This window comes from Chiloscyllium plagiosum, unplaced genomic scaffold, assembly GCF_037043375.1.
Source record: "Chiloscyllium plagiosum isolate Xiang-an unplaced genomic scaffold, Cpla_swu_hap1 HiC_scaffold_10, whole genome shotgun sequence".
In the NCBI taxonomy this organism is placed as follows: domain Eukaryota; kingdom Metazoa; phylum Chordata; class Chondrichthyes; order Orectolobiformes; family Hemiscylliidae; genus Chiloscyllium; species Chiloscyllium plagiosum.
In genome coordinates this window covers 3,688,245-3,698,854 of record NW_028270148.1, presented here as the reverse complement: position 1 = coordinate 3,698,854, position 10,610 = coordinate 3,688,245, and positions in this window count along the sequence as shown.

Sequence of the window (10,610 nt, the reverse complement as noted above, 5' to 3'; positions counted from 1 at the left end):
GTCAACGTTTATTGCTCAAGCATCATCCTGTATCAATCAATCACTGCACCTTATTTCTTCAGAAACATGCCATTGAAATTGCTGACAAGTCTGAGCAATATGTTCCCCAGGTTTTGGATCAGAATCCAAACACATCAATCTCTTTGTGTCTGACAATCTTACAGTGTCCTGTTCTTTCAACTTCTGAAAACATTCTGGTGCCAGTTGCTGGAAGTAATCTGATGAAGTAGGCTGTGTGTGAAATATTGGAGAGTTTAATGGATTTGGGATGCACAGAACTAACACAGCTCAGAAGGTGGCCATTCAGTCCATCACATCTGTGATGGCACTTCAAGTGAACAATTCACCGAGGACCATCCTCTCCTTCCTTCTTGCAAACTTGCACATTCCTCAGAGACAGATTATAAGAAAGAGATTGAGCCCTCAGTACATGGTGTAAAGATAACAATCTCTCATCAACATCAGCAAAACAAAGGAGTCAGTTGTTTATTTGATTTGATTTATTATTGTCATGCGTACCTAGATACAGTGAAAGGTTTTGTTTTGCACGCAGTACAGGCTGGTCATACCTTACAAAGTGCTTTAGGATAATAAAACATAGCAAGGAATGTAATGTTACGCCTAAGAGCATGTGCACAGGGACCCAAATCAACATTAAATTAAAAATTTGAGAGGTCCAGTCAGCAATCTAATGACAGTGAGGAAGAGGCTGTCCTTGAACCTGTTGGTACATATGTTTCAGTTTTTGTATCTTCTGCCTGATGGAAGAGGTTGGAAGAGATTATAACTGGGATGGCAGGGGTCTTTGATGATGTTGGCTGCCTTTCCGAGGCAGTGAGAAGTGTAGCCAGGGTCAATGGATGGGCGGCTGGTTTGTGTGATGGACTGGCCTGTCTTCACAAGTCTCTGTAGTTTCCTGCCAACATAATCAAACACCCCTCCCACAGAAGTGATACTCTTCCATTGGGCAGAAGATTCAAAAGTTTAGATACACATACAAATAGATTCAAAATCAGCTTATCCCCTGCTGTTATCAGACCTTTGATTTGGAGGAGCTGGTGTTGGACTGGGGTGGGCAAAGTTCAAAATCACACAAAACCAGGTTATAGTCCAACAGGTTTAATTGGAAACACTAGCTTTCAGAGCGCTGCTCCTTCATCAGGTAACTGGTAGGACACAATCATAGGCCACAGCATTTTTTGTAAAAGATCAAAGTTTCAATAAACTGATGTGATATATGGAACAATCCGAGATGGCTGTTAAGTCTTTAATCACTTGGAATGGAGATGCAGGTTTCGATTGATTAACATGTAAATCCCAGAATTCCTTTCAAGTCACTACCCTGTGATAACCTAAGGTTTTATCAGTATAAAAATAATGATGGCCTCTCAGCTCAGACAATGCTTTAAAGGTGTGAGGTTAGAGTCTGTCTGTATCCCAACCTTGAGGCAGACTGGTTCTCTTTCCAAAGTGGGAATTAACAAAATGTCACGTGGACTGATTGCCAACAGATCATATGGTTTTTGAACAAAGTAGAATGTATCTGCAAATATGCAAATGCAAATTCACCTCATAGATGTGTGTGTGTGTGTGTGTGAGAGAGAGAGAGAGAGACTGTAGAGTGTGTGGGGGAGAGAGAGTAAATGTATGTATGTCTGTGTGGGAGAGAGATGGAGAGAGTGTTTGACTGGGTGCATGTTTATGTTTGTTTGTGTTCTTTGATTAGATTTCCTACAATGTGGAAGCAGGCCCTTCAGCTCAACAAGTCCACACCGACCCTCTGAAGAGCAATCCACCCAGACCCATTCCCCTACACCTAGCACTATGGGCAATTTAGCATGGCCAATTCACCTGACCTGCACATCTTTGGACTGTGGGAGGAAGCCAGAGCACCCGGAGGAAACCCACGCAGACACAGGGAGAATGTGCAAACTCCACGCAGACAGTTGTCTGAGGGGGGAATTGAATCTGGGTCCCTGGTGCTGTGAGGCAGCAGTGCTAACCACTGAGCCACCGTGACACCCTTGATAGAGTATAGAACATAGAACATAGAACATAGAAGAATACAGCGCAGTACAGGCCCTTTGGCCCTCGATGTTGCGCCGATCCAAGCCCACCTAACCTACACTAGCCCACTATCCTCCATATGCCTATCCAATGCCCACTTAAATGCCCATGAAGAGGGAGAGTCCACCACTGCTCCTGGCAGGGCATTCCATGAACTCACGACTCGCTGAGTAAAGAACCTTTCCCTAACATCTGTCCTATACCTACCACCCCTTAATTTAAAACTATGCCCCCTCATAATAGCTGACTCCATACATGGAAAATGTGCATGAGTGTAGCGGAGTGTGTATGTGTGCACGCATGTTATGTGCGTACTTGCATGTGTGAGTGTTTGTGTATGTGCACATGTGTATGTGAGAGTGTACAGTGTGGCAGGGTCACCTGTAGTGCGATATGACCCAAAATTCCAGTTGAGGCCGTCCCCATGGGTACTGAAATTGGCTATCAGCCTCTGTTTGGTGACTCTGCGTTCCGTATCCCGAAGTCTGCCTTGGAGGATGGTCACCCGAAAATCCCAGGCTGAATGCCCTTGACTGCTGAAGTGCTCTCTGACTGGGAGGGAACATCTCTGCCTGGCGATTGTTGTGCAATGCCCATTCATCCGTTGTCAAAGCATCGCCTTGTTCAGACTTCTCAAGCATTAATTCTGCTCTCTCTCTCTCTGCACCTTTTCTACACCCACATGGTCTTTCTCCATAGTGACACTTCACGCATTGAATCAGAGCCTGTACTATTATATACACCATTGCTACAGAATCACATTTCACAGCCTTTCACAGTGACACACCAGGTGGGTACATATGAAACTTTAAAATGGGATCCTGCCAGTCTGACAGTGAGCATTTGGCATCCCACAATCGTGCCTTACACGTTCAGATCCAGGGTTTTTTTCTCTCATTTCAAACAAATCCTGATTTCTTTATTATAAGAGATTTCCTCTGAATTGACCCTAACACTCAACTAAACAGTCCTTCCAAGAAGGTATCAGCTGTTAAAGTACAAGTTTGATGACATATTGAGGCTTATATTCTATCGGACATGTTTGACATATTTTACAGAACTGCTCTACATCTTTCAGAAGTCCTGGCCCATGTAACATACCTGTTTATCAATGAATGTAATCCCAGTTTACTCAGTCCCTCCTCATAAGCCAATCCCCTCCACTCCGGAACCAACCGAGTGAACCTCCTTTGCACCCCCTCCTTTCTCAGGTCAGAACAAATCTGCACACAGTACTCCAGGTGTGGCCACACCAGCACCTTGTACAGCTGCAGCATAACCTCTCTGCTTTTAAACTCAATCCCCTTAGCAATGAAGGACAATATTTGTCCTCTCTTTTACCCGCTGCACCTGCAAGCCAATGTTTTGTGATTGTTGCACAAGGACACCCAGGTCCCTCTGCACAGCAGCGTGCTGCAGTTTATCACCATTTAAATAGGACTCCATTTTGCTGTGATTCCAAACAAAATGGATGACCTCACACTGTATTCCATCTGCCACACTGCAGCCCACTCACTTAACCTATCAATTTCCCTCTGCAGACTTTCAGTGTCAGCTGTACACTTTGCTCTATCACATATTCTAGTTGACATAACTACACAGCGGCTGGGATCCCATCACCAAGTCAGTCTTCATTTACATGAGCAGAGTAACCTGGGTGTGGCCAGCCAGCCCAGAGTCAGTCCATCAAGTGAGAACATTCTGTAACTGCTGTTGAAATTGGTTAAACAATGACAGTTGTGAGGAGGGATGATATACGAAACAGGTTAACAAATGAGGCTTTATGGGTTGCACTTAGAAATCAACAAAACAGGCAGTTACATTATTAGCCCTGTACTACACTTCAACACTTCAATTCTACACTACTACAATTCAACACTTCAACTCCCCTTCCCACTCCACCAAGGACATGCAGGTCCTTGGACTCCTCCATCGCCAGACCATAGCATCACGACGGCTGGAGGAACTGCGCCTCATCTTCCGCCTAAGAACCCTCCAACCACAAGGGATGAACTCAGATTTCTCCAGTTTCCTCATTTCCCCTCCCCCTACCTTGTCTCAGTCCCAACCCTCGAACTCAGCACCACCTTCCTAACCTGCAATCTTCTTCCTGACCTCTCCGCCCCCACCCCCACTCCGGCCTATCACCCTCACCTTAACCTCCTTCCACCTATCGTATTCCCAACGCCCCTCCCCCAAATCCCTCCTCCCTACCTTTTATCTTAGCCTGCTGCGCACACTTTCCTCATTCCTGAAGAAGTGCTCATACCCGAAACGTCGATTCTCCTGCTCCTTGGATGCTGTCTGACCTGCTGCGCTTTTCCAGCAACACATTTTCAGCTACAGACCCTCAAACAGTGAGCGGGAGATAGAAGAAGATGTGTATGTATGTTTGGAGAATTATTTTAAATGATACATGGCAAGCCTAACGAGAGGAGATTCTGGATTTAGTTTCAGGAAATGATGATGGGCAAGTGGGTGAAGACAGTGGGTGACCAGATCGGGGATAGAGACACAATTCAGTTAGATTTAGTTTTATTGTGTAGAAGTACAGAGGGAAGTCAGGAGGAAAAGTTTTAAACTGAGGGAAGGTACGTTTTACAAAATGGAGAAGTGATTTGGCTGAGATGGACTGGACAGGGCTGTTGAAGGATAAATCAGTGATAAACCAGTAGGAGGGGCTAAAAAATGAGGTCCTCAAACAGGCAGACATGTCCCTTCCAAAAATAAGAATGGTACTGCCACATCTAGACCCTCACGGTCTTCTAGAAAAACACAGGGGAAGGTTAAACAGAAAAAGAAAGCTTATGATAGTCGCAGAAACCTCAACACTGCAGATCGAGAAGGACACTGTCATCGAGAAGGACAAGGGCAGCAGGTAATTGAGAACACCACCCCCTGCAAGTTCCCCTCCAAGCCACTCATCTCCTTGGCTTGGAAATACATCATTATTCCTTCATTGGGTCAAAATCCTGGAATTCTCTCCCTAAGGGCATTGTGGGTCAACCCACAGCAAGTGGACTGCAGCGATTCAAGAAGTCAGCTCACCCCCACCTTCTCAAGGGCCAACTAGGGACGAGCTATCAATGCTGGCCCAGCCAGCGATGCCCAAATCCCACAAATGAATAAAATAAAGGAAGCCTAGTGGAGTATAGAGAGTACAGGGATCAAATAAAAAAAGGAAATCAAAGAGAAGGCATGGAATAATATTAGCAAGCAAGATAAAGGAAAATCAAAGATGGTTTACTAGTAAGGTTCCCCATGGGAGACTGGTTAGCAAGGTTAGATCTCATGGAATACAGAGGGAACTAGTCATTTGGACACAGAACTGGCTCAAAGGTAGAAGACAGAGGGTGATGGTGGAGGGTTGTTTTTCAGACTGGAGGCCTGTGACCAGTGGAGTGCCACAAGGATCGGTGCTGGGTCCTCTACTTTTTGTCATTTACATAAATTATTTGAATGTGAGCATAAGAGGTACAGTTAGTAAGTTTGCAGATGACACCAAAATTGGAGATGTAGTGGACAGCGAAGAGGGTTACCTCAGATTGCAACAGGATCTGGACCAGATGGGCCAATGGGCTGAGAAGTGGCAGATGGAGTTTAATTCAGATAAATGTGAGGTGCTGCATTTTGGGAAAGCAAATCTTAGCAGGACTTATACACTTAATGGTAAGGTCCTGGGGAGTGTTGCTGAACAAAGAGACCTTGGAGTGCAGATTCATAGCTCCTTGACAGTGGAGTCGCAGGTAGATAGGATAGTGAAGAAGGTGTTTGGTATGCTTTCCTTTATTGGTCAGAGTATTGAGTACAGGAGTTGGGAGGTCATGTTGTGGCTGTACAGGACATTGGTTAGGCCACTGTTGGAATATTGCGTGCAATTCTGGTCTCTTTCCTATCAGAAAGATGTTGAAACTTGAAAGGGTTCAGAAAAGATTTCCAAGGATGTTGCCAGGGTTGGAGGATCTGAGCTACAGGGAGAGGCTGAACAGGCTGGAGCTGTTTTCCCTGGAGTGTCGGAGGCTGAGAGGGTGACCTGATAGAGGTTTACAAAATCATGAGGGGCATGGATAGGATAAATAGACAAAGTCTTTTCCCTGGGGTGGGGGGAGTCCAGAACTAGAGGGCATCGGTTTAGGGTGAGAGGGGAAAGATATAAAAGAGACCTAAGGGGCAACTGTTTCACGCAGAGGATGGTACGTGTATGGAATGAGCTACCAGAGGATGTGGTGGAGGCTGGTACAATTACAACATTTAAGAGGCATTTGGATGGGTATATGAATAGGAAGGGTTTGGAGGGATATAGGCCGGGTGCTGGCAGGTGGGACTAGATTGGGTTGGGATATCTGGTTGGTATGGACGGGTTGGACCAAAAGGTCTGTTTCCATGCTGTACATCTCTATGACTCTATGACTCTATATAAAGGATAGTTAAGGAAAAAAAGGACCTATCAGAGTTGATTTGTAGATGCCGGGGTTGGACTGGGGTGTACAAAGTTAAAAATCACAGAACCCCAGGTTATAGTCCAACAGGTTTAATTGGAAGCACTAGCTTTCGGAGCGCCGCTCCTTCATCAGGTGGTTGTGGAGAATAAGATTGTAAGACACAGAATTTATAGCATAAGTTTACAGTGTGATGTAACTGACATTATATATTGAAAAAGACCTGGATTGTTTGTTAAGTCTCTCATCTTTTAGAATGACCATGTTGGTTTCAGTGCTTTCATGTGTAAATCACAAAACATTTTTAAAAAGTTACATTCTCAAGTGAACTTTAACAATTGGTGTCATGTCGGCCAAGATAATGTATTGAAGGTGTGAGCTTCCCTGTGTGAGACTGTCTGTGCCACAATGGTCAGACTGATTCTCATCTGACACACGGTGGCACGCAGGGCGGCACGGTGGCACAGTGGTTAGCACTGCTGCCTCACAGCACCAGAGACCTGGGTTCAATTCCCGCCTCAGGCGACTGACTGTGTGGAGTTTGCACATTCTCCCCATGTCTGCGTGGGTTTCCTCCGGGTGCTCCGGTTTCCTCCCACAGTCCAAAGATATGCAGGTCAGGTGAATTGGCCATGCTAAACTGCCCGTAGTGTTAGGTAAGGGGTAAATGTAGGGGTATGGGTGGGTTGCGCTTCGGCGGGGCGGTGTGGACTTGTTGGGCCGAAGGGCCTGTTTCCACACTGTAAAGTAAAGTAATCTAATCTAATCTAATCTAAAAAGCAGGTTTACAGTGTTTTACATGGATTCATGCAGCTTTTGAGGAAAGGAAAATGTAATTCTGCAAATACAAATACACCCCACAAACTTATATGTGTGTGTGTGTGTGTCTGTGTGTGTGTGTCTCTGTGTGTGTGTGTCTGTGTGTGTGTCTGTGTGTGTGTGTCTGTGTCTGTGTCTCTGTGTGTGTCTGTGTGTGTGTGTGTGTGTGTGTGTGTGTGTGTGTGTTTAAACAGAGTACAAAGGAAATGCCAAATACTTACAGGCCAGTCAGTGGTGGGCAAAATGTTAGAATCAGTCCTGAGAGGTTGAACAAACTGTCACTTTGAAAGGCACAGACTGGTCAGGGAGAGTGAGTGTGGCTTTGGTAAGGGAAGGACGTGTCTCACAAATCTGATTGTTCTTAAAGGGAGCGACAAGGAGGATGGATGAGCTTGGAGCAGGGGATGTTCTCTCTGTGGATGCTGTGGACAAGGTCCCTCATGGCACACAGGTTATACAAGTAAAAACCAATGGGATACAGAGTAATGTGTTGGATTGGCTCAGTAACAGGAAACAAAAGGTATGGGTGATGGATGTCCTTGTGAATGGAAGTGGATCAGTGTTGGGACCCCTGCTGTTCGATTTATACATGAACAATTCAGACTTGAACGGGCAGGGCACAATTGAGAAATCTGCAGGTGACACAACAGTTGGCCGTGTAATGGATGGTGTAGAGAATAGCTGTCAGCTCCAAACTGATTTCGATGGGTTGGAGAAGTGGGCAGGAAGGTGGCTGATGGAGCTTACCTCTGATCAGTGTGAGGGAATGCATGTCGGGAGGTTAAACAATAAAATGAACTACACAATAGAACAGAAACATAGTGAGAGCAGGAAATCTTGGTGCACAAGTGCACAGGTCCCGAAAGGTAGCAGGGCAGGTGATAAAGTTGTAAAGAAGGAATATAGACTGGCCCCTTTCATTGGCAGAGTATAGAATACAAAAGTAGGGATATAATGGTGAAATTGTATAAGACACTGGTGAGGCCAGACTGGAGAACTATGTACAAAACTGGTCACCACATGACAGGAAGGATGGAATTGCTCTGGAGAAAGTGCAGAGATTTAGGACAATGTTGCTAGGCCTGGGGAATTGTAGTTATAGGGAGAGAGATTGGAGAGGTTCGGACAGGTTCCCATGAAACAGAGAAGGCTGAGGGGTGACATGTTAAAGGTTGACAACATTGTGAGGGACAGAGACAGAATATACAAGAGGGGCCTGTTTCCCTTGACAGAGAATTCACAAACCAGGCCTCACCGATTCTAGTGAAGGGGAAGAATGATAAGAGCAGACATGTTCAAAAATGATTTTCGGCACAGGTTGATGGGTGACTGGACTTCATTACAGAGATGGTGGTGGGGACAGTAAAAAAAAAAAAAGGCCGGAATCCAAAGTGGACAGACAGGAGGCTGGAGGAACACAGCAAGGCAGGCAGCATCAGGAGGGAGGGGAACACAGCAAGGCAGGCAGTATCAGGAGGGAGGGGAACACAGCAAGGCAGGCAGCATCAGGAGGGAGGGGAACACAGCAAGGCAGGTAGCATCAGGAGGGAGGGGAACACAGCAAGGCAGGCAGCATCAGGAGGGAGGGGAACACAGCAAGGCAGGCAGCATCAGGAGGGAGAGGAACACAGCAAGGCAGGCAGTATCAGGAGGGAGAGGGACACAGCAAGGCAGGCAGTATCAGGAGGGAGAGGGACACAGCAAGGCAGGCAGCATCAGGAGGGAGGGGAACACAGCAAGGCAGGCAGCATCAGGAGGGAGGGGAACACAGCAAGGCAGGCAGCATCAGGAGGGAGAGGGAACACAGCAAGGCAGGCAGTATCAGGAGGGAGAGGGAACACAGCAAGGCAGGCAGCATCAGGAGGGAGAGGGACACAGCAAGGCAGGCAGCATCAGGAGGGAGAGGAACACAGCAAGGCAGGCAGCATCAGGAGGGAGACGGACACAGCAAGGCAGGCAGCATCAGGAGGGAGGGGGAACACAGGAAGGCAGGCAGCATCAGGAGGGAGGGGGACACAGCAAGGCAGGCAGCATCAGGAGGGAGAGGGAACACAGCAAGGCAGGCAGCATCAGGAGGGAGGGGGAACACAGCAAGGCAGGCAGCATCAGGAGGGAGGGGGAACACAGCAAGGCAGGCAGCATCAGGAGGGAGAGGGACACAGCAAGGCAGGCAGCATCAGGAGGGAGAGGGACACGGCAAGGCAGGCAGCATCAGGAGGGGAGGGAACACAGCAAGGCAGGCAGCATCAGGAGGGAGGGGGAACACAGCAAGGCAGGCAGCATCAGGAGGGAGAGGGAACACAGGAAGGCAGGCACCATCAGGAGGGAGAGGGAACACAGCAAGGCAGGCAGCATCAGGAGGAAGGGGGAACACAGCAAGGCAGGCAGCATCAGGAGAGAGAGGGACACAGCAAGGCAGGCAGCATCAGGAGGGAGAGGGAACACAGCAAGGCAGGAAGCATCAGGAATCAGAGGAACACAGCAAGGCAGGCAGTATCAGGAGGGAGAGGGAACACAGCAAGGCAGGCAGCATCAGGAGGGAGAGGGACACAGCAAGGCAGGCAGCATCAGGAGGGAGAGGGAACACAGCAAGGCAGGCAGCATCAGGAGGGAGATGGACACAGCAAGGCAGGCAGCATCAGGAGGGAGGGGGAACACAGCAAGGCAGGCAGCATCAGGAGGGAGAGGGAACACAGGAAGGCAGGCAGTATCAGGAGGGAGAGGGAACACAGCAAGGCAGGCAGCATCAGGAGGGAGGGGGAACACAGCAAGGCAGGCAGCATCAGGAGGGAGAGGGAACACAGCAAGGCAGGCAGCATCAGGAGGGAGAGGGAACACAGCAAGGCAGGCAGCATCAGGAGGGAGAGGAACACAGCAAGGCAGGCAGCATCAGGAGGGAGAGGAACACAGCAAGGCAGGCAGCATCAGGAGGGAGAGGGAACACAGCAAGGCAGGCAGAATCAGGAGGGGAGGGAACACAGCAAGGCAGGCAGCATCAAGAGGGAGGGGGAACACAGCAAGGCAGGCAGCATCAGGAGGGAGAGGGAACACAGCAAGGCAGGCAGAATCAGGAGGGGAGGGAACACAGCAAGGCAGGCAGCATCAGGAGGGAGGGGGAACACAGCAAGGCAGGCAGCATCAGGAGGGAGAGGGAACACAGGAAGGCAGGCACCATCAGGAGGGAGAGGGAACACAGCAAGGCAGGCAGCATCAGGAGGAAGGGGGAACACAGCAAGGCAGGCAGCATCAGGAGAGAGAGGGACACAGCAAGGCAGGCAGCATCAG